General features: G+C 45.5%; 1 long non-coding RNA gene across 2 annotated transcripts in view; it reads right to left on the reverse strand.

The window, feature by feature from the left end:
* Positions 1–9,704, reverse strand: part of LOC147349304 (uncharacterized) — a 75,510-nt gene extending 65,806 nt beyond the window's left edge. Inside the window, exons 1-3 of one of the 2 annotated variants that reach the window (XR_015149782.1) lie at positions 7,997–9,704; positions 6,974–7,049; positions 5,037–5,327 (exon numbers count right to left, since the gene is read on the reverse strand). This is a non-coding gene — a long non-coding RNA (uncharacterized LOC147349304). Of the gene's footprint in view, positions 1–5,036; positions 5,328–6,973; positions 7,050–7,996 lie in introns of those variants that run through there. The other variant, XR_015149783.1, reaches the window with a different exon arrangement.
* Positions 9,705–25,174: the final 15,470 nt, after the last annotated feature.

The raw sequence follows: 25,174 nt of genomic DNA on the forward strand, positions 1-25,174 counted from the left end.
GATGCCATGATCTTAGTTTTCTGAATGTTGACCTTTAAGCCAACTTTTTCACTCTCCTCTTTCACTTTCATCAAGAGGCTTTTTAGTTCCTCTTCACTTTCTGCCATAAGGGTGGTGTCATCTGCATATCTGAGGTTATTGATATTTCTCCCGGCAATCTTGATTCCAGCTTGTGCTTCATCCAGTCTGGCATTTTGCATGATGTACCCTGCATATAAGTTAAATAAGCATGGTAACAAGATACAGTCTTGACATACTCCTTTCCCAATTTGGGACAGTCTGTTGTTCCATGTTCAGTTCTAACTGTTGCTTCTCGACCTGCATACAGATTTCTCAGGAGGCAGGTCAGGTGGTCTAGTATTCCAATCTCTTTCAAAATTTCCCACAGTTTATTGTGATCCACACAGTCAAAGGCTTTGGCATAGTCAATAAAGCAGAAGTCGATGTTTTTCTGCAACTCTCTTGCTTTTTTAATGATCCAATGGATATTGGCAATTTAATCTCTGATTCCTCTGCCTTTTCTAAATCCAGCTTGAACATCTGGAAGTTCACGGTTCACGTACTGTTGAAGCCTGGCTTGGAGAATTTTGAGCATTACTTTGCTAGTGTGTGAAATGAGTGCAATTGTGTGGTAGTTTGAACACTCTTTGGTATTGCCTTTCTTTGGGATTGGAATGAAAACTGACCTTTTGCAGTATTAGCATTACTGGTGTAGTTATTATTGACCACATTAATAGTTGTCATCAGAGCTACCAACCTATCCATGTTATAAATAACCTTTCCCTACAGGTCTTACAAAGCCACAAGGCTACATTCCTGGACAGGGTGCAGTGGGGCACTGTTTACCCGTAGAAGGTATTTATTTGAGATTTGCAAGGTTTTTCCTGTCTGCAGTGGGGGCCTCAATTACACCTAATTGTCTCTTTTTACTCCAGTGTCTAGTCATGTCTGGAGGACTGCCAAAGTGGGCTCACAATGAAGCTCCTAAGGGGGCCAAGGAGAGGAACTGCAGAGATATCTTCAGCCCTGCCCTTAGCCTCTGTCATGGATAGAACTGCACACCCCAAAAGATGATGAAGTCCTAATCCCCAGTACCTGTGAACGTGATCTTATTTGGAAATGGGGTCTTTGTAGAAAGATCAAAATAAGACAAGGTTATTAGAGTGGGGTCCAATCCAATATGACTGGAGTCCTTATAAAAGGGAAGACAGATACAGAGACAGACACATACAGAAGGCAGATGATACAAAGACACAGGGAGAATGCCACATACAAGCCAGGGATGCTCGAGGCTACCAGAAGCTAGGAGAATGGCATGGAACACATCCTTGCCTCATGGCCCTCAGAAGGAAATCTACACAACCAACTCCCTGATCTCAGATTTCTAGCCTCCAACACTGAGACAACAGATTTCTATTGTTTAAGCCACCTAGTTTGTGGTACCTGGTTACTAATACAGCCTCCTTTGTTACTTTCTTATGGTACTTTGTTACTAATACAGTTAATGTAATAAGTTAATATGACCTCCCATTGATAAGCTGCCTCTGCTCCCAGCCTCTGACAGAGAAAACAGGATACCCTTGTAACCTGCCCCTCTTGGATCAAAGCTATGGGGAAGAATGTGGGAAAGAGTTCTGAGTGAAGGGCAACCAGACCCAAGACTTACCAGGATGCAGGACTGCTGCAGCCTGTTTCAGAGCGAGGACTCAGCACCCGCCCAACCTCTCTCCAGTGACAGGAAGCTGTAGTGAGTGGTGGATGCTAAAGTTGGAAGCCCACATAGGCCCTGGACTATGGCTGCCATTCTGGGTGGTATATAAGATGAATAAGGAGAGGAATGAGTTTGGGCAAACTCCAGGAGGTAGTGAAGGACAGGAAAGCTTGGTGGGCTGCCGTCCATGGGGTTGCAAAGAGTCTGACATGACTGAGCAACTGAAAAATAACAACAAAGAGGAGAAGCTGGCCAAGAAGGAGTTAAGAGAATGGAGAGAAGAGAAGCAAATGAGAAAGACTGAAAGACAGAAAGTCACAGAGAGAAAGAGAGACTGGCCGGGCCCAGTGGCTGTCTTGTTTCTGCCCTTACCTGAGCCAGATTTTGTTCTGGTCCCTCAAGCATGTGTGTATGCTTGCTAACTTGATTCAGTTGTGACCCCATGGGCTGCAGCCCATCAGGCTCCTCTGTCCATGGGGATCCTCTCCAGGCAAGAATACTGGAGTCGGTCGCCATTTCCTCCACCAGGGAATCTTCCAAACACGGATTGAATTTGTGTCTCCTGTAGCTCCTGCACTGCAGGCAGATTCTTTACCACTGAGCCACCAGAGAAGCCCTCCCTCATGCATATTCTTTAATAAATACCCACGTTTTCCCTCTGGTAACTTGATTGTTCTCCTTCTTGCACCTAAAGTGGCCTGAGTATAACAGCTCAGAATAGAAACATCAGCCCCTGGAGAATGATACTAAGGAAACAGTGACATGGGTATTTTATTTAGTCCAGCTCCCCATGTTCTGTGCTAATATGAGAAATAGCAGAGTAAGCAAATTAGAAACTAAAAAAGGAATTCATAGTGAGGTAATACACAGAATGGTGATTATAGTCAATAATATTGTATTGCATGTTTGAAGCTTGCTAAGAGTAAATCTTCAAAGTTCTCACCACAAGAAAAAATGTTTTGCAACTTTGTATGGTGACAGATGGTAACTGACTCACTGTGGTGATTATTGCACAGTGTATACAAATATTGATTTGTTAGCTTGTACACCTGAAATTGGAGAAGGATATGGCAACCCTTCTTGCCTGGGAAATGCCATGCATAATCCCTGGCAGACTACAGTCCATGGGGTCACAAAGAGTTGGACATGACTGAGCAACTGAGCTTGCACACACATCTGAAATTAATATAATGTTATATGTCAATTATACCTCAATAAAAATATTTTTTAAGTAATTAAAAGATTGATTTAGCTTTTTAAGGACAGTGAAAGTGAAAGTCGCTCAGTTGTGTGTGACTCTTTGCCACCCCATGGACTATACAGTCCATGGACTTCTCTAGGCCAGAATACTAGAGTGGGTAGCCTTTCTCTTCTCCAGGGGATCTTCCCAACCCAGGGATCAAACCCAGGTCTCCTGCATGGCAGGCAGATTCTTTACCAGCTGAGCCATAAGGGAAGCCCTAGAATACTGGAGTGGGTAGCCTATCCCTTCTCCAGCAGATCTTCCCGGCCTAGTAATTGAACCGAGGTCTCCTGCATTGCAGGTGGATTCTTTACCAACTGAATTATCAGGGAAGCCCATCTTTTTAAAAGCCCTAAGATATTAGGCACAAGATAGAATTGTTCTGGAACCCTGTGACAAAGTATAACCCAAAAAGGGGATGCAGGAAGGAAACAATCATGCTGATGGGGTCAAAGCCTAGAAGTTCCAGGGACCTAGTTCTGAAGAGCCTTGCAGACCAAGTGAAGCAGTTCAGCCTTTTCCTAGGAAGGAGGGTGGCCCAGACTGATAGGGATTTCAGAAAGATGAAGATAGCAGCAGGGTGAGAATGGAGGAGAGTGGGACAAGATTGGTTGTAGGGAGTATGATGAAGAGGCTGTCCAAGAATCCAGCCATGAGATGATGGTGGCCTTAAATGAGGACAGGGCCCTGGAGGAGGAATGAGGAAGGGATGTAGTTAAGCGAGGTTAAGGCAGGAATGCTGAATATGAGTGGACTTGGTGACTGTGGAGCTGAGGGGAGGGAGGAACGGACAAGGACATGGAGTCATGTGAAGTGACTGGTGGGCAAGGACTCAGCCCCGGGGGCAAGGACTGAGAAGCAAGAACCAGTCTCCAACATTTAAGACCCAGTCCCCCCAGTGCAGCCCCATCCTCAGGGGCTGAAAGTATATGTCATCCCCCCAACAGCAAAAAAGCTCCTCTTCAGGCTGCTGCCTGCTTGGAGCCTCACACTGGAGCTCTGTGTTTACACATTCAGGAGAATTGAATCTCCCATAATCATATATGTGACAAAGGGCTCGCTATAAGCAACGTTAATGAAGACAAATGAATGAGCCAAATGCTGCAGCTTGCACAGCGGCTCTCCAGGGCCCTGCCTTGCAGGGAGGCTGCTGGGAGGGAGAAGCTCATTCCTGGCTGGGCTGCTGCTCTTGCCGTGCCTGACGGAGATGTATGAGAACCCTCCCACCTCGGGGTGACTCACCACTGCCTGCCCAGTGGGGGCAGGCCTCGAAGGGGGCTTTAAGGGACTTCTAAGAAGATTCAAAGAATGTGTTTACGCATTTTTTGGGGAAAGCTATCTTAGAGGAGATAGGCAAGTGGAGATTAGCTGGACACAGTGGTCTGATCACGTTAAATAAACAAGCTCCCTGCATCGTGGTGGCTGCTGACTGGGAAAGCAGGTATTAGGATTTAATTCCAGCCAGTGAGTGACCACACCCCGAAAGGCATCTTGCTGAGTGCCATGAATCAGTCCTGCATCCAGGTTGGGACTGGCTCTCAACGGAATTCTCTCCTAACCTTTAAGGCCATGTGTTTCTGCTCATTTCTCTTTGTGACAGAACAGAGAATATTCAACTTTGGGACTTTTACTCCAACCCTTCCTGCAGGGAGAGGGGGGATCACAGCCAGTAGAAAGAAAAAGAAGATACGTATAAATCAAGCAGCATACCACTGGGGCGGGGGAAGCGGCTCTGTTCTGGCCCCAGATGACATGGGTGGATGGCAAGCAGGCCCCACCCTGAAAGGCTAAGCTGTGATGCTTAGATGCAGCTCAGAGAATCTCGAGAGGTAGAAAGACAGTGGTCCAAGGTGCCTTTGGTGAGAGGATACAGAAACCTGCCCCATGAATAGGCAGAAGTGCTTGCTGTAAAAGCTCCCAGACTCAGCAGCAGGGAGAGGACCTCCGCCAGTTCCGCATTTGTTCTGTGTGGTTCAGGAGACTGCACAGTGGACAACGACTCGATCCCAGGGGAAGTCTCTGACAGGACATTAAAAAAAGATGCCCCTCAGAGTCTAAATGAAACACTCTCAGAATTTCCCATCACGAATTCAAGAAGTCAATTTTACTAGATCAATAGGAAGGGATTTGAAACTAATTAATCAGTGCAGAGATCAGATCAGCCAATGACAGGAAGACAAAGTGATGGATACTTGGCAAGTCAGTGCAAGGCCTGCCTGGATTCAGACAGTGAGATAACACTGGGGCTCAGGCCCGTGGAAGAAATTCCAATTGATCAGTGAAGGGAAGAAAGTTGGGTGACAAATCCACCGTTTCCAGCCATCTTCAGGGGATATCCTCTGAGGGGATGACACTCAGATTGATTTTCCATTGCTGGAAGAAAAAGAAGGAAGTAGAGGTATTAAGAGACCATAAATAACTTTTAATAAAGCCAGGCAGGTGGCTGAAAGAATGTATGTGTACAGGAAAAATGAAGAACAAAAATAATGCACAAGTTTCCACCATCAACAGAGTGACTACGAGTCAGTAAAACTGGGATGGGAAACAATATGGAGTACCTTAACACCTTAAGTAGCCAGCAGCCACACCCTCGAGGTGCCGGCAGGGAATGGGGCCTTCTCTCAGGCTCCAGTTCCCTCCTCGCCTAAAACAAAGGGTTGGGCCAGATGAGCGACAAGGCCTAAAGATGCTACTGTTTATTCCTATTCTAGAGCCATACTGTGGAGAAGGCAATGGCACCCCACTCCAGTACTCTTGCTTGGAAAATCCCATGGATGGAGGAGCCTGGCAGGCTGCAGTCCATGGGGTCGCTGAGGGTCGGACACGACTGAGCAACTTCACTTTCACTTTTCACTTTCATGCATTGGAGAAGGAAATGGCAACCCACTCCAGTGTTCTTGCCTGGAGAATCCCAGGGACGGGGGAGCCTGGTGGGCTGCCGTCTATGGGGTCGTACAGAGTCGGACATGACTGAAGTAACTTAGCAGCAGCAGCAGAGCCATACTGAGAGGGGCACAGGTCAGTGTTGACCAAGAATTGGCCATAACTGTGTCACGGGAAGACACAGTCTTGCCTGGCTTTACTAGGTTATTTATGTTCTCTGATCACTTCCACTTCCTTTCAGCAATGGAAAAATCAATCTGAGTGTCACTGGCCATCACTAGGTCGTGGGAAGTTTCCTAAATCAGGACTAGATCTGGCCTCAACACACTCCCATCACTTAATTTTTCAAAATCCTTTCAGAACCCAGTCAAGTTGTATCCCATTATTTTATATGTGCCTAACACCATTCTGGCCACATAGTGGCTCAAAATGTACACATCCCTCACGTCTCCTGGAGCACAGAAAAGCACTCAGCCTTTGGAGCCAGAAAGAACTGGGTTCAAATCCTCATCATACCACTAGCTGGTTGTGGGATTCTCAATTGGTCACTTCCATACGATGGAACAGTAGGCAGTATGAAGAAGAATGAGCTGGTTCTATAGGAACTCACATGGAAACATGCCCACAATATAAGTTTAAAGTACATAACAGACAAGAGTCAAACGATGAAAGCAAGTGTTCATCAGGGGATGATGGGCCAAAAAAAAAAAAAGTAATATATATAAGAACGAGATATTATTCAGCCTTAAAAAGGAAGGAAATTCTGACATTCTATAACATAGTTAAACCTAGAAGACATTATGCTAAATGAGATAAACCAATCACAAAAGGACAGATACCTAATGATCCCCATCTATACTAGGTTCCTGAATTAGTTAAGGTCATAAAAATAGGAAGTAGAGTGGTGGTTACTAAAGGCTGGAGGAGGCGGACTGGGGAGTCAGTTACAATAAAAAGGTAAATGACAGAACAGTGAGTTTGGTATGCTCCAATTTTGGTTAAAGCCTTTTCCTCTCTGTGTGTTGTCTTTGTACAGAGGAAAGTCTGGAAGGTTGCCTACCCCACTGCTAACAGGGTTCCTTTGGGGCAGTAGGACTGCAAATGGGTGGTAACAGATGACATGATTTACAAGTTACCTGCATCTCAAGGCATGAAGATTCGTGTTCAGTTTTGACCAGGCAATGTCAGTAAATTCTGACTCTCAAAACTTCCCTGTTTCAAAAGGAAAAAAAAGTATTTATCATTACTCTTGTCATTCCCTCCTGGGATGCTGTCTATGGTTTTCTATTTTTTACCAAACACAGTCTGGACGCCATTGCTTGGCATGTAAGACCTGTACAAATGGGCTGCAACCAGCCTCTGACCAGTCTCATTGAGCTGTCTCCATGTGCCAGGATCACAGCCATTCAATTCTCCCTGAGCACAGTTCTTCACCTCTGTGGCCTTGATTGAGCCTTTCTCTCCAGAAACTGTCCTTCTCCTCAATCTCTGCCAGCAGCCCTCTCATCCATTCCTCATGTACACAGTCTCTGAATTCCTGGATGGAAGCAATCTCTCCTTCCTCTCCCAATCATCACACCTAGCTCATCCCTGGCTCACTTGTGTGTACATCTTCTCTCCCCTCAGGGACCCCCTGCTCCTGGAGAGGAAGGATCATGCCTCATGCAGCTTGGTAATTCCCAGGGCACCTACTATGGCAATAATAACTTAAGAGCAACAGTGGTGATGGTGGTGAGAGCTCCACATGGTACACCTCGCTCACCTCATCCAGTCCCAGCTGCTGCCGTTCACTGAATGCCTGTGAGCCAGGCTCTGAGGTCAGAAGTGACATATATCACCTCACTTCATTCTCACGGGACTTCTGTGGTATAGGTGTTATTATCCCCATTTTGCAAACAAAGAAACCATGGCTTAGAGATTAAAACACTTCCTAAGATCACACTGCAAAAGTGGAGATATGCACTCAGGCCTGACTGGCTCTAAAACACGTGATCCAAATAATTATAATCAACTGCCTCCCCCGTATACTGGCACATGCAGTGGGCACTCAATACCTGCCTGTTTCATGACTGCAACTGGAGAAAAGGCACCATGCCATGGGCAGAGCACAATGGCTGTGGACTCAATGTTGTAAACAAAACAAAACAAAAAATACCCACTGTGCTCTGGGATCCTCGGCCAGTGGAATTCCTAGAAGTGTCAGCTCACACCCGCTGGCAACATTTGAACAACACTCAAGACTGTTCAGGCCAACCACAGCTCTTCCTCTGCTCTCTGTCTCAATCGATTTCAGATATCCATTTCTCCCCAACCAAAGCTTCATCTTCTCCCCATCAACACCCAGGGGCTCTGCTCATATGTGTCAATGGTTCAGTCTGGAAAGTGGCGGGGAGGCGTGATTCTCTTGGATTCTGACTTCAGACACATAGACGCGAGGAAAGGAGCCCTGCAGAGTTGATCTGGCCCACTCGCCTGCTCGTGCTCTCCAGAAGCAGCGATGACGAGGAACACAGGAAAGATTCTCAGATGTGGAGAACAGATTCTAGAGGCTCTAGGAAGGACAGGAAGGAGGGACCTGCCTGCTGACCTCCGTGCCCTAGGCCTTCTTCTTCAGAGGCAGGTGACCCCAGTACGTGGTGAATGTAGACGTGCACTCTCCACACGTGCTCCCGGAAAACACAGAACAGGTCCCAAGACTTGGTGCGAAAAAAAGTATGTAAAACGTCTCATTAATAATTATGTCGATGACATATCAAAAAGATAACATTTTGGATAATTAGGTTAAATATATATATGGTTAAAATTAAGCTTTAATTTTTAATATATATAGAAAACATGAAATAATATATATGATTTGCATTTGTTGCTTGCATTATATTCTCATTGGACACAGCTGATCAGACCTCTAGCTCCTCTGCTGTAGGTCCATGCCTGAGACTCTGGCTTTCCGGACTCAGATCAATCCCACCTGGGTTTTCTGTGCAGCGGCAGTTATGGTGCTTAGGGTTCCCCGCCTCTGAAGCCAACAGCAAAGTTTGAGAATAAGAAAGAACTAGACAAATGGAGAAAGTAGTATCGACATATATACACTATCATGTAAAACAGATAGCTGGTAAGAAAGTGAAGGTTGCTCAGTCATGTCTGACTCTCTGTGACCCTATGAACTATACACTCCATGGAATTCTCTAGGCCAGAATACTGGAGTGGGTAGCCTTTCTCTTCTCCAGGGGATCTTCCCAACCCAGGGATTGAACCCAGGTCTCTGATTCTTTACCAGCTGAGTCACAAAGGAAGCTCAAGAATACTGGAGTGGGTAGCCTATCCCTTCTCCAGGCAGTCTTCTCGACCCAGGAATCAAACCGGGGTCTCCTGCATTGCAGGTGGATTCTTTACTAAATGAGCTATTAGGGAACAAGTTGCTATACAACACAGGAGCCCAGCCTGGTGCTCTGTGATGACCTAGAGGGGTCAGATGGGGAGAGGGGAGGGAAGCTCAAAAGGGAGGAGATATATGTATAATTAGGGCTGATTCGCGTTGTTGTAAGGCAGAAATCAATGCAACATTGTAATTTTCCTCCAATTAAAAAATTATAAAAAGAAAGAACTAGATCTTTGAGTATTCACTCACATTTCCCTCCCAGCCCATCTCCCTGGGACTGCTGCTGCTACTGCTAAGTCACTTCAGTTGTGTCCGACTCTGTGCGACCCCATAGACGGCAGCCCACCAGGCTCCCCCGTCCCTGGGATTCTCCAGGCAAGAACACTGGAGTGGGTCGCCATTTCCTCCTCCAATGCATGAAAGTGAAAAGTGAAGTCACTCAGTCGTGTCCGACTCTTAGCGACCCCATGGACTGCAGCCTACCAGGCTCCTCTGTCCATGGGACAGTGGTTTTCAAAATGTGGCCCTTGAACCACCTACATCACTTCACCTGGGAACTTGTTAGAAATGCAAGAGAATAGGGACTATCCAGAACTGTACATCCCTAAACCTTGAAGGCCTCTTCCATCATAGGTCAGTGCTGTAACGAAATAGGGAGATACACCTTAGATTTTCTAAGGTTGAAACAGCAATGTGGAAAGGGAACAGCTTTTCCTACTGTCCACCAAGAGGAAAGCAGCTGATGGTCAAGAGAGGCCTGGGACACTTTCATCCTCTGAGGCTCTGGGCATGTGAAAACAAGTTCAGTTCAGTTCAGTCGCTCAGTCGTGTCTTACTCTTTGCAACACCATGGACTACAGCACACCAGGCTTCCCTGTCCATCACCAATTCCCGGAGCTTGCTCAAACTCATGTTCACCGAGTCAGTGACACCATCCAACCATCTCATCCTCTGTCGTCCCCTTCTCCTCCCACCTTCAATCTTTCCCAGAATCAGGGTCTTTTCAAATGAGTCACTTCTTTACATCAGGTAGCCAAAGTATTGGAGTTTTAGTTTCAGCATCAGTCCTTCCAATGAGTATTCAGGACTGATTTCCTTTAGGATGGACTGATTGGATCTCCTTGCAGCCCAAGGGACTCTCTCAAGAGTCTTCTCCAAAACCACAGTTCCAAAGCATCAATTCTTTGACACTCAGCTTTCTTTTTGGTCCAACTCTCATATCCATACATGACTACTGGAAAAACCATAGCTTTGACTAAATGGACCTTTGTTGGCAAAGTAATGCCTCTGCTTTTTAATATGCTGTCTACGTTTCTCATAGCTTTTCTTCCAAGGAACAGGTGTCTTTTATCATGGCTGCAGTCACTGCCTATAGTGATTTTGGGGCCCAAGAAAATGAAGTCTATCACTGTTTTCAATGTTTCCCCATCTATTTGCTAAGAAGTGATAGAACCGGATACTATGATCTTTGTTTTCTGAATGTTGAATTTTAAGCCAGCTTTTTCTCCTCCTTCACTCTCATCAAGAGGCTCTAAAGAGTCTTCATAACTCTTTAGTCTAGTTCCTCTCCACTTTCTTCCATAAGGGTGGTGTCATCTACATATCTGAGATTATTGATATCTCTCCTGGCAATCTTCATTCCAGCTTGTGCTTCCTCCAGCCCAGCGTTTCTCATGATGTACTCTGCATATAAGTTAAATAAGCAGAGTGACAATATACAGCCTTGACATACTCCTTTCCCAATTTGGAACCAGTCTGTTGTTCCATGTCCAGTTCTAACTGTGGCTTCTTGACCTGTATACAGATTTCTCAGGAGGCAGGTAAGGTGGTCTTGTATTCCCATCCCTTGAAGAATTTTCCAGTTTGTTGTGATCCACATAGTCAAAGGCTTTGGCGTAGTCAATAAAGCAGAAGTAGATGTGATGTGAAAACAAAGGCATGTCCAAATAGGGTTTCAAAAATTGTGACATATTTTAAAAATTTAATAAATGAAGGCTTGTGCCACATGTAAAATTTAAAACACAAAACAGTGTGATCATCTATTCACAATATAATAGAAGGATTTATTTTTGAAATTTACGGGCATGGTACCAAAGTCTGGCAGAAATTTAAAGCCGATGATCGTTTCCTTCTTTTAGCCCTATTAGCATATCTTTGAAGATAAAACTTTTAAAATCCAAATTTGAAGCCTTTGGTGAGTGTGAGAATTCTGGATGAAAGGCCTCCCTTTGCTATGCACCCCCTTTCTGAGAGGACTCCTGGAGAGACGTCCTTTATAAATGTGGCCAGGGGCAGCTGGGTGATGGGGGTCAGCCAGCAACGGAGAGCCTGGCACCAGACTGCTGAGGTGGGTTGGGGGACACAGGAGAGAAATCAGGGTTCTGAGGGTGTGCCCAGGCAGTGCCAGCCAGCACTTTCCCATCCCCCTCTTCCCTGGTGGCTCAGATGGTAAAGAATCTGCCTGCAATGTGGGAGACCTGAGTTCAGTCCCCGGCTAAGGGAAGATCCCCTGGAGAAGGGAGTGGCAATCCACTTCAGTATTCTTACCTGGAGAATTCCATGGACAGGGAAGCCTGGTGAGCTACAGTCCACGGGATCGCTAAGAGTCGGACACAACTGAGTGATTAACACACACATGTGATCAGTGTCCATGTCTGCAGCTCGCCACCTTCTTGGCCTCTGGTACCCCCCCATCCACAGACTGCTGGCAGCCCAAAGTGGAGCAGTGACCGTTGCAAAACACCTTTTACCAGTGAGATCAGTCCTCTGGCTTGATACATAGTTGCTGGGGAAGGGGAGGAATTGGAGAACCACTTGCCTGTATAGAACCTGCAGTAGTGTGGGTTTATAAAAGCACAGCTTCTTCTGTCCCAGAGGCTGGACTGGGTTCAGGGCTCAGGACTCCTTGTGATATTAGGCTTTAGGAAGAAGAGAAAGCAATGCCAGACTGAACAGTTACTGCCTGGGCAGCGGGCACATCAGTGAGGAGTGTCACTGGCCGCAGCAGCATATGCTTTCTTCTTTGGGAGGTGAACTCAGAGACATGCCAACTAAAGGCCTTGCCAGCTGCAAGCCTCTGAGGTCTCTTTGGAGGCCCCCAGCAAGGTCTGTGGCATTCGAGCAGTACAGGCAGCCTGGGTGCCACAGGGTGGAGCGGGGCGGGGGCGGGGAGGCACCGGGCAGGAAGAAACAGCAGCCCTTGCTCTCCTGGACTCTCTGCATCAGCAGCCGCCACCACCTTCCTATTTCCTGGAGATGTGGCCGCAGGCCTCATGTCATCCTCTCTCCAGAGAACCAAGGCTGCCAGGGACAAAGGTCACGCCCAGGCAGATGTGAGTGAGAGCTGGGGTTCCAAGTCCGGGGCCAGCACTCACACTTCATGGTGTCCTCAGCCAGGGCAGGGTTGGTCTGAATCTGTCATTTCATTTTTCTCATCACTCTCCCTCTTGGTCAGCAGGTTCCTGAATTTCTCCAGACTATGGAAAATCCGAGGAGGAGGGGAGAGAAAGGCAGAGAGAGAAGGGAGGAGAATGAGCACGTGGCCCATCCACTACCTCATGGCACCAGGGTGGTAAACATTTGGAGAGAAGCCAATCGTCTGGCGCCTCAAATCTTCCACATCTCTCCAGCCAAGATTCAGACCTGTATATTCTGGGCTCTTTCTGCCCCATTTCACCAGGCTTTAAATTACCCAGACCTGGGTCTGGGTTATTTTGTCCAAAACTTTCCTCTGGAAATCCAGATTGTGATGCAAGATATACATTCTTGGAATCAGATTTCTGAGGCCTAAATGCATGACAGTGTGGACTTAGCAGGCTGACTGCATCCCATTTCCACCAGCCCATGGGGTGAATACACAGTGAGGTAATCATCACTTCCTGCTGGCTCGGGAGACAGCAATAGTACAGATAAATCGGGATAACCTAGCCAGGGCTCAGCTTGTCCTGGCTATTCAGAGAGAATAAGGAAGAGGGCCTCAGATGATTTGTACAATCAATCCCAAGGTTGTCAAATTGTTCCTTCACTGTGGAATTATTGGTTTCAAAATCCACCCCTAGATTCTGTTATGACAGAAGATCATTTTGGAAAGACAACCAAAGCCCAATCCCAGAGAGTCTCCCAACAAGTGCTGTAGTAATAATACTGGTGATAATAATGGTGGTTAATAAATACCACTTTGTGCCGGTTATAGTTCTAATGCTTCATGTGGGTCTGTGGGGAGGGCAAGGACCATCCTTGGTCAGGTGGCCTCAGCCAGCTCTCTGCAGTACAGTCCCTTGCCCTCTGCTAAGCCTCCAACATAGACATGTCTCTTTTTTAAAATTTGCCATCTCTTGCAGCATGTGGGATCTTGGTTCCCCAACCTGGGATGGAACCCATGTCCCTTGCAGAGGCACAGCATCTTAGCCACTGGACCACCAGGGAAGACCCAGAACAGACATGTCTTGACTCTTCAACATTCTTGTTCAAGTCTCAGCCAGCCTAGGACCCGGGCCTACTTCTCCTCACCACAAGGAAAGAGCAGTAAGCCCCTGACGGCTGCATTCAGTGGGGTGTTCTTTAGAAGAAAACTCCAGAAGAAGGGACTGTGAGTCTCCAGGAGGCAAGCACTGTTTTTGCTCATTGCTTTTGTTCCTCTAGGGAGCTGTAAGGTGTGGTGGGTGGAGGTCTAATTTGGTGAAAATATGTAAAAAGCGTAAGCTAATTCATAAAGTTATTATTGTCTTTCTAAAGCAGCCTATGTAGATCACAACAAACTATGGAAAATTCTTTAAGAGATGGGAATCTAAGACCACCTGACCTGCCTCCTGAGAAATCTGTATGCAGGTCAAGAAGCAACAGTTAGAATCAGACGTGGAACAACAGACTGGTTCCAAATTGGGAAAGGAGCATGTCAAGACTGTATACTGTTACCCTGCTTATTTAACTTACATTCAGAGTACATCATGCAAAATACCAGACTGGATGAAGCACAAGCTGGAATCAAGATTGCCAGGAAAAATATCAATAACTTCAGATATGCAGATGATACCACCCTTATGGCAAAAAGTGAAGAGGAACTAAGAGCCTCTTGATGAAAGTGAAAGAGTAGAGTGGAAAAGTTGGCTTAAAACTCAACATTCAAAAAACAAAGATCATGGCATCTGGTCCCATCACTTCATGGCAAACAGATGGGGAAACAATGGAAACAGTGACAGACTTAATTTTTGGGGGCTCCAAAATTATTACAGATGGTGACTACAGCCATGAAATTAAAAGATGCTTGTTCCTTGGAAGAAAAGCTATGAGAAACCTAGACAGCATATTAAAAAGCAGAGACATTATTTTGTTGACAAAGGTCCATCTAGTCAGCTATGGTTTTTCCAGTAGTCATGTATGGATGTGAGAGCTGGATCATAAAGAAAGCTGAGTGCTGAAGAATTGATGCTTTTGAACTGTGGTGTTAGAGAAGACTCTTAAAGAGTCCCTTGGACTGCAAAGAGAACAAACCAGTCAATCCTAAAGGAAATCAATCCTGAATACCAATTGGAAGGACTGATGCTGAAGCTCCAACACTTTGGCCACCTGATGCGAAGAACTGACTCATTGGAAAAGACCCTGATGCTGGGAAAGACTGAAGGCGGGAGGAGAAGGGTACAAGGATGAGATGGTTCGATGGCATCACTGACTCAATGGACACGAGTTTGAGCAAGCTCCGGGAGCTGGTGATGGACAGGGAAGCCTGGCATGCTGCAGTCCTTGGGGTTGCAAAGAGTTGGACACGACTGAGTGACTGAATTGAACCGAACTGAAAGCAGCCTGCTCTGAGGTAGCAATTACTCAAGTATATTGAAAATATGAAACCTTATCAAACACATGTGCACTGCATAGCACATACCTGTGGTAAAGTGAAAGTCGCTTAGTCAAGTCTGACTCTTTGGGACCCCATGGATGTTGCCCTATAGCTCTTCTGTCCATGGATTCTCCAGATAGGAATACTGGAGTGGGTAGCCATTCGCTTCTCCAGGGGATCTTCCTGACCCAGGGATTGAACCCGAGTCTCCTGCACTGCAGGCAGATTCTTTACCATCTGAGTCATCAGGGAAGACCTACAAGTGCTCCTAAAATGCTAGTAGGCATAAACCTTATTTTTCTAGCATGTGTCCTGTGTAGAGCAGGGCAAGCAGGGGAGTAAGAACAGTGTCATGTGGCTCCTGCCCGTGCACTGGCTGCAGAGTCGAGCACAGGGTGCCTGGGGCTTCAGCAGCATCATCACCTGTTATCCTCACCTCACACCCATGAGGGAGGGACCCTCATCCCAATTAACAGATGAGAAAACTGAGGTTTGGGAGTCAAATGATGTCCTCATTATTGCACAGCCATCAATAGAAGAACTTGTTGGAACCTGGGCTTCTCTGATTCCAATGACCGGAACTAGAGATAAGATGCAAGCAAGACAACATAGAAAAATTCTCCCAAATTATGCCCCAGTTATGCCCCAAAGCCCCCTAATTACAGATGTGATTACAGAATCCTGTCACTTCCTTTCTTTTGCATCTTCCTTGCCTTCCTGATCCAGTCAGAATATATTTTAGATGGGTCTCAAGTGGGGTGTGCCTTTGCCTACAAAGAGCCACTCAGACACTGGAGCAAGTCAAACCAGTAGGTCTATTAATAAACGCCCCCTTCCAGAAGCATACTTCTACCAGCACAGCTTCATTAGAAGGACTCAGATCCCAAGCTGGTCAAAAGGGCCATCACCCAGTGGTGCCAGGTCCAAATAAGAGAGGCACTGGTTACAGAACCAGTGACACCACGGGATGTCCAAGAGAAGCACAACAGAAGGTTCTCCAGGAAGCTTCTCAGCATTCAGGGAAGTTGATCTCTGCAGATTCAGCATCCTGAGGAGCCAAGGCCAATTCCAGGCCGGGCATGTTCTAACAAATGCAGCACTCAAGCCCAAGACGTTCAAATTGTTACCTCATGTTAAAGAGAGCCCAAAGCTGCAAGCAATTAGCACTGCATCTGTGAGACTAGGGAAAGACAACCAAGAGAGCAGGGCTTAAAATGACTATTTTGGTCCATGTGGAAAATTGATATGTTACGTGCATGATAAAATCCTTTCAGATATGCTTTTAAACCTTACATTTTTAAAATTCAGGGTTTAAACGTTATTCTGGGAAAAGCAGCATGAGATCTACAGCATCAGGAGATCCGTAAGTAAACCGAAAAGCTGCTGGAACCTTCAGCAAAGGAATTAATGCAATAAATGAACTCAGGCGTTAGTGCAAATGAATCAAACTGCATAAATTATAAAATTTAATCAGTCATGGAATTTCAATACTCAAAAGGACCTTGAAAATTATCTGTTACAAGAGCAAGAATTATGGAAAATAAATGGTCAGGTGGAGAAAATCTCCTGGCCAGAGAAATGTACAAAGAAACAAGAGAGTCAGGACGTAGCAGGCAGTGGTTGGAAAGTTCAGGGTTTTGCTCAGCCAGCTTGGGTCTGAAGCTCAGCTCTGCTTCTTGATGGCGGTGTGAACCTGGCTGGGTTGTTTGATCTTCCTAAGTGAGTTTACACCTCTGCAAAATATGTCAGTGCAACATGAGGTTATCTGAGTCTTAGGGGAAACCATCTACAGAAAAGACTTATTACGGTGCCTGGGACACCACATGGTTCCTGAGAGGTCAGCATTCTCTGCTGCTGCTGCTGCTAAGTCGCTTCAGTTGTGTCCGACTCTGTGCGACCCCATACACGGCAGCCCACCAGGCTCCTCCGTCCCTGGGATTCTCCAGGCAAGAACACTGGAGCAGGTTGCCATTTCCTTCTCCAATGCATGGAAGTGAAAAGTGAAAGTGAAGTCACTCAGTCGCTTCCAACTCTTAGCGACCCCATGGTCTGCAGCCTACAAGGCTCCTCTGTCCATGGGATTTTCCAGGCAAGAGTCATGGAGTGGGGTGCCATAGCATTCTCTACACAAATAGAATCTCAGTGAGCCAGACCGACACACTCACCAGATATCACTGTGGCCTTTCTCTCATCAGTCCATGAAAAAATAAAATAAAATGCAGGAGACTTAAGCACTCAGATTTCTGACTGTGGAGCTGGACATGGTACTCAAGAACGTTTTTGGGTTAAAAAATCATGTTCATAGAAGGGATCTGCATCTCAACTGAGAAAGAAGCCAGACCTGATAAGCAAGAGAAGAGGCCCCAGAGAGACGTGAATCTCCTCCCTTACAAGGGTTAAGTGAACCATCTGAGCCATCTCAGATGGTAAAAAAAAGATGCAATGGCTCTTGATGCAAAACTGCCCCAAAGTTATATAACTCTGGGCAAACATCTGGCCAAAGGAGTTTCAAAATGAGCTTCAACAGTGTTCTATTTTAGCCTAGAGTTGAAACCAGTGCTGCAGTCAGAGTGACTAACTGAAAAAAGCTGAAGTTTAGCAATTAAGATATTATTCTATGTTTGTGTGTCTTTACATCTTAATATACTTTAGTTTAGCCTTATAATGAAAAGAAGAAGTGTTAGTAGCTCAGTCATGTCTGACTTTTTGCAACCCCAAAGACTATATAGCCCACCAGGCTCCTCTGTCCGTGGAAATCTCCAGGCAAGAATACTGGAATGGGTAGCCTTTCCCTTCTCCAGGGCATCTTCCTGACCCAGGGCTTGAACCTGGGTCTCCTGCATTGCAGGTAGATTCTTTACCATCTAAGCCACCAGGGAAGCCCCAGCCTTATAATATAACACTTATTCATCATGCTGAGGAAAGCAATGTAGAATAGTGGGAGAATCACAGGCTGTGGAACAGGACAAATCTGTCCACTGGTATGTGAATAACTGTACCTGACTCTGGCATTGCTCTAAAGTGTGGCCACGTAGTTGGTGCCTGATAAGCCTTTGTTTCTTCTTCTGTTTCTTCCACACTTGTTACATTAATAAGCACCTCTATTTTTGAATGGAAAAGATGGTGATCCTTGCCTGACGTCATTTCCCACACCAACCAATAGGACTCAAGCTGCTCAGATCAAAACCAAGGAATAGATAGCCCTCTCTGGCACCTGGTGGCTCAGATGGTAAAAAAAACTGCTGGCAATGCAGGAGACCTGGGTTCAATCCCTAGTCAGGAAGATCCCCTGAAGAAGGGAATGACTACCCACTCCAGTGTTCTTGCCTGGAGAATCCCATGGACAGAGGAGCCTGGCGGGGTACAGTCCACCAGGTCACGAAGAGTCGGACACGACGAAGCAACTAACACTTTCTGTTTGGTGACAATGCACCTGAAGCACAGACACAGTGTCTGTGAGGGGATTCGCTCTGGAGCATCATTTCCCAAGCCTTAACTTTCATGCACTGGAGAAGGAAATGGCAACCCACTCCAGCGTTCTTGCCTGGAGAATCCCAGGGACGGCGGAGCCTAGTGGGCTGCCGTCTATGGGGTCGCACAGAGTCAGACACGACTGAAGTGACTTAGCAGCAGCAGCAGCAGCAACCTACAGTAGCAGAAAAGACGCCTGTGCTTAGAGCAAGAGACAAGGGTCTTCTTCCTATTTTTGCTACTGGCCAGTTTTTTGTTTTGTTTTGTTTTTTACCATAGGTAAGTCACTTAACATGTATTTCTCCCTCCAACTCTACAAAATGAGGGATTTATTTTTTTTTTAAAGACTGGACAGCATCCAAAGCCCTTAGAGCTGTAAAACCTCCATGTTTCTACAGTTTGGTTCATGTGTGATTGTGTTCTATTTCAAAAGGCACAGGGCCCTGCTCTATGACCTCCATGTTGGTTCAAGTCATGATTTGTTCCCTGAGCTAGAGTCTCCATATAAACAGTGATTGCACAAACAGAATCTGAGTGAACCAGGGTGCCAGCTGTCACTGCCGTACCCTCTGCTTACTGTGGAGATCAGCTAAAGCTGTGTGAGCTGGGAGTAAATGGATCTGCTATGAAGATATGATTTTACTGTGAAAATGAGTTTTCTGATATGTTTAAAGAAGCAAAAATGCTCTGAAGACATTTATGTTTAAATGATCTCACATGAATTAGAGAAACAAAAAAAATCACACAACCTCCCAGGCTTCTGCAGGTATTTAGTTACTGTGGGTGATAAAAATCTCACTTAACTCCCAAATGACCCCCTCACCCTGAAATTTTTTTGGTCAGAATTCAAAATAAAATGAGGGCATATGCCATTAATGGCCTCAATAATCAGACCAATGGGGGCAAGAGCTTTGGTTTATAGAATATTAACATCTCACAAAACTAGGTATTTGATTCACTTCTGTAACCTTATAGCTTCCCCAACAGTTGGCAGAATTTTGCACCTAGCAGGCTGGGAGCTCTTTGAAGGCAGAGAACGTATCTTGTTCCTACTGGGCACAGGGCCCTGGTATTTTATAGATGCTTGTATTATTATCTACGAAAGGCCAAACTATGCCCTATGGTTTGCTAGGGCCACCATCACCACCACCACCGAGTACAGCAAACCGGTACTTAAACAACTGAAATCCGTGATTTGAACAGCAGGGATGTGTTTCCTCAATTTTGGAGGTCAGAAGTCCTGAGATCAAGGTGTCTTTGGCAGAACTGGTTTCTCCTGAGGCCTCTTTCCTTTGCCTGCAGAGGAACATCTTCTCCTTGTGTTTTCACATGATCTTCTCTTTATACATCACTGTTCAAATTTCCTCTTTTTAAAAAGACACTGGTCATATTGGACTGGAGTCCACTATAATAATCTCGTTTTAACTTAATTACCTCTTTAAAGACCATATCTCCAAATACAGTCACATTCTGAGATACTGGAAGTTAGGTCTTCAACATATAAGTTTAAGGTTGCTGTGCTCAGATGCTCAGTCTTGCCTGATTCTTTGCGACTCCATGGACTGCAGCCCACCAGGCTACTCTATCCACAGGATTCTCCAGGCAAGAATACTGGAGTGGGTAGTCATTCCCTCCTCCAGTGGATCTTCCTGACCCAGGGATTGAACCTGAGTCTCCTGCATTGCAGGCAGATTCTTTTACTGTTTGAGCCACCAGAAAAACCCCAATAAATTTAGGAGGGCACAAATCAATCCATTACATTGCTTAGTAAGTGCTGAAAGAGTGAATGGTGGAAGGATAGATGGATAAGTGGATGAACAACTTGGTAGTCAACCAACTCTAGGCCAATTAAATAAATTGACACAATTACTTGTGGAGATTGTTTTTGCTGCCATACTCGAAAGGTTTTTACATGTTTTCATCCAGCCTTACAAGATGTTTTTAACAATTATTACTCACCAAATTCCATCAAGCTGACAAGAAATAGCCACACCCAGACTTACCAATACCATTTCCCCTGTCCCTTGCTATACTCGAGGGAATATTAGCATTTGCCTACAAAAATAACTATTGCCTCTCCTGTAAATAACTGTGTACTTAGTTCCTTTACATTAGGGAAACAGAAAGAACTAAAAGAATAGTTTTAGTTAGATCTGTTGCCTGATATTTCTTTGTTCAGCCTGTTTTTGTTTCTTTTTAACCGAACCTGGCCAGTACTTAGTTTCTAGGTTGTCTTCAGTTCAGTTCAGTTCAGTCGCTCAGGCGTGTCTGACTCTTTGAGACCCCGTGGACTGCAGCACGCCAGGCCTCCCTGTCCATCACCAACTCCCGGAATTTACTCAAACTCATGTCCATTGAGTCGGTGATGCCATCCAACCATCTCACCCCCTGTTGTCCCCTTCTCCTCCCACCTTCAATCTTTCCCAGCATCAGGGTCTTTTCAATTGTGTCAGCTCTCTGCATCAGGTGGCCAAAGGATTGGAGTTTCAGCTTCAACATCAGTCCTTCTAAAGAACATTCAGGACTGATTTCCTTTAGGATGGACTGGTCAGATCTCCTTGCAGCCCCAGGGATGCTCAAGAGTCTTCTCCAACACCACAGTTCAAAAGCATCAACTCTTTGGCTCTCAGCTTTCTTTATAGTCCAACTCTCACATCCATACATAACTACTGGAAAAACCATAGCCTTGACTAGACAGACCTTTGTTGACAAAATAATGTCTCTGTTTTTTAATATGCTATCTAGGTTGGTCATAACTTTTCTTCCAAGGAACAAACGTCTTTTCATATCATGACTGCAGTCACCATCTGCAGTGATTCTGAAGCCCCCCCAAAATAAAGTCTGACACTGCTTCCACTGTTTCTCCATCTATTTGCCATGAAGTAATGGGACCAGATGCCATGATCTTAGTTTTCTGAATGTTGAGCTTCAAGCCAACTTTTTCACTCTCCTCTTTCACTTTCATCAAGAGGCTCTTTAGTTCTTCTTCACTTTCTGCCATAAGGGTGGTGTCATCTGCATATCTGAGGTTATTGAGATTTCTCCCGGCAATCTTGATTCCAGTTTGTGCTTCCTCCAGCCCAGCGTTTCTCATGATGTACTCCGCATATAAGTTAAATAAGCCTTGACGTACTCCTTTTCCTATTTGGAACTAGTCTGTTGTTCCATGTTCAGTTCTAACTGTTGCTTCCTGACCTGCATATAGGTTTCTCAAGAGGCAGGTCAGGTGGTCTGGTATTCCCATCTCTTTCAGTATTTTCCACAGTTTATTGTGATCCACACAGTCAAAGGCTTTGGCATAGTCAATAAAGCAGAAGTAGATGTTTTTCTGGAACTCTCTTGTTTTTTTGATGATCCAGCAGATGTTGGCAATTTGATCTCTGGTTCCTCTGCCTTTTCTAAAACCAGATTGAACATCTGGAAGTTCATGGTTCATGTATTGTTGAAACCTGGCTTGGAAAATTTTGAGCATTACTTTACTAGCGTGTGCTGCTGCTGCTGCTAAGTCGCTTCAGTCGTGTCCGACTCTGTGCGACCCCATAAGACGGCAGCCCAGAAGGCTCCCCCGTCCCTGGGATTCTCCAGGCAAGAACACTGGACTGGGTTGCCATTTGAGATGAGTGCAATTGTGAGGTAGTTTGAGCATTCTTTGGCATTGTCTTTCTTTGGGATTGGAATGAAAACTGACCTTTTCCAGTCCTGTGGCCACTGCTGAGTTTTCCAAATTTGTTGCACTCAATAGAGCATCATCTTTTCACTGCATCATCTTTTAGGATTTGAAGTAGCTCAACTGGAATTCCATCACCTCCACTAGCTTTGTTCATAGTGATGCTTCCTAAGGCCCACTTGACTTCACATTCCAGGGTATCTGGCTCTAGGCGAGTGATCACACCATTGTGATTATCCACATCATGAAGATCTTTTTTGTACAGTTCTTCTGTGTATACTTGCCACCTCTTCTTAATATCTTTTGCTTCTTTAGGTCCATACCATTTCAGTCCTTTATTGAGACCATCTTTGCATGAAATATTCCCTGAATGGTCTAGTGGTTTTTTCTACTTTCTTCAATTTAAGTCTGAACTTGGCAATAAGGAGTTCATGATCTGAACCACAGTCAGTTCCTGGTCTTGTTTTTGCTGACTGTATAGAGCTTCTCCATCTTTGGCCGCAAAGGTTGCCTTGGCATACTGATTCCATTTGGTAAAGTTTAGAAATGCCCCCAAAGAATTGTAGGGGATCAGGAAAAGACCCACCAGCGATCTCAGGTTGATTTGGTCATTTTGAGTGCTATTACACCTCTAATGGCATAGAAATTCAGAAGCCTACCCTCCTCTGCCAATGATCTTTCTCTATGTTTTCCTCTGGTTGTAGAATAATCTTGGTCACAGTAAAATTATCCAGGTGGTTGAAGGTGTGTGTCTGGATGGGGTCAGCAAGGTACTTGTGCTCCGAGCCCTGCCCCGAGATGTCCTGGGTCGTGCTGATGGCCACCAGTTTGACTCACAAGCTCTCCTAGTGCCAGCCTCTGTTCTGATGGGAAGCACTGCCAGGACACATGCCCAGCCTTAAAGAATGAACTCTTTGTGGCACAGCCGGTATGAGACTGATTCATGGTGTTGTGGGACCATGTGGGCACTCATTCATTCATTTATTCATTCATTCCTCTGTCATCCATTCCTTAGTAGAAACCTGGTTCAGTGGTTAAGCCATAGCATAAGCTTCCCTTGAAGAAGTGTGGCAATTGTAAAAGGTTCCATTGTGATTCACACCAATTCTGTGCTTTAAATAACAACAGAGAGATACATTGATACTGTGAGTTCTATCTGTATAACGTGTAAATTAGGTGTTAAAATTTAAAGACAAATTTATTGTGGTCCTTGGTCAATGACAATGATAAATTATCCTGCCTATGACCCCTGGGCAGATCAGCTACTCTAAATTTAGGATTAACCCAGGCAATTGCTCCCCTGCTGCCTTCCCCCGAGGCTTCCTAGACGAGGTGGTATTTCCATGGATGTCACTAGGTATAATGCCATGCAATTTCAACTCTGTGTACAGAATAGGCCCTTGAGGTTGTAGCTTTCCCCATCTGCAGAGTTCTTTTCTCATCCCACCCCTCCAGACACCCAGACAGTTGTGATGGGAATTAATCAAATATATTCATGTGCCATAAAACTTCTTGTCAGGGATTCAGACCAAGTGATTTCTGACCTCTTTCTGACTGCCTCTATTTTTAAAAATGTGTTTTAGCTCTCCTGTTTCAGACATGTTTTATTGTATACCACTTCACATTCTTTTTTCCGAGTAGGTAGCGTGTAAATCATAGTTGAAGAAAAATCCATCAAAGCAATGTAATATTCCCAGAGCATGAAGAGGAGGCGGCAAGATGCTGGGCCGGTTCCCCTTAGGCCCACCTGGCCAGCCACACCTGTCATTCCCTAGCCAGTCCTGCTCTCTCCAGGCTGAGGAGTGACGGAAGAACCACCCAGAGGTCTGTGAGGAGCCCCACTCTGCCAGAAGTCGAGCGCTTAGTATCACTCGAGCCTTGCTTTGCTGACAATCTCATGTCACAGAAAGACAAGCTTACGGTGACGAGAGCTGCTGCTTGGACCTATTGTTGGCCAGTGGGGTAGAACTAGATGGATGGCAGGATGGAGCTGACTGGCCCTTGGAGACAAAGGGGACTTGTCATCATATGATTTATAAGAGCAAAGAAGGAACATGAGCAGCTAATGTTCCTGAGCCTGTAGGAAAGAGGAACTACACAAGTCCAGCAAAAATAAAGTGTGGGTCAATGGACTTAAACTCGGAGGGCAGCATAATGTGGAGGTTAAAGTGCACACGCAGGAAGCTGTATAGACCTCAGTCAGGCCTGCAGCTCCGCCCTCACAGCTGTGCAAATGTCACCTCCCCAGAGCGCAGGTTTCGCACTATAATCGTGAAGAATAAGACCTACCTTGTATGTCGATTGTGGGAATTAAATGAGATAAGGTACATACCGCATAGTGCCTGACCCATGGTAAACACTCAAAGGCTGGCTGTTACTGTTGCTGTTCCCAGTTTTGTAGGCTTCCAAAGCGCGAGGCGCTAGGCTAGGTGCTCTTTGATCCCATGGTCAGAGATTGTAATCACATAGAGCTTGATTCTAGAAAGACTGCAGGTTCCACATAATATAATTCTGATGATCTATTCATACCTAATTCCAGAAAGAAAGGAGCGAGGGAGTTATCTGAAGAAATCACTCTATCTCCAATGAGTTTGTATTTACAAAGACACTTACAAAAGCAGGAAGGAGGAACCTGCAGCCAAGAGCAGACACAAAGGAAGGGCATAAAGTGAAAGAATCAAGCCAGGGAAGTGGAAGGCTGGGGCCTGGGATGCGTGCAAACAGAACAGTTACACTTAGAACAAGAAAAAGAACAAGAGAGGTTGTTGGCCTACTGCTTGGGGCAGACGACACTGTTAACTTTGGCATGATATAGTGAACACAGAATTTACTCAATTCCGAGTTTGTTTCCATCTTCCCTATCAAGAAGAATGTCTGTGAGCCAGAAAGGAGAACAAAAACATGGCCGAGAGGAAATTAAAGTCTGAGATAGCGAGGGGAGAGGAGGAGGGCACCTGCTGCTGCGTTTAAGTCTCTGGGCTCCGATG

Source organism: Bos grunniens, chromosome 21, assembly GCF_055505025.1.
Source record: "Bos grunniens cultivar Pamir isolate PY7600 chromosome 21, Bosgru_T2T1.0, whole genome shotgun sequence".
Taxonomy (NCBI): domain Eukaryota; kingdom Metazoa; phylum Chordata; class Mammalia; order Artiodactyla; family Bovidae; genus Bos; species Bos grunniens.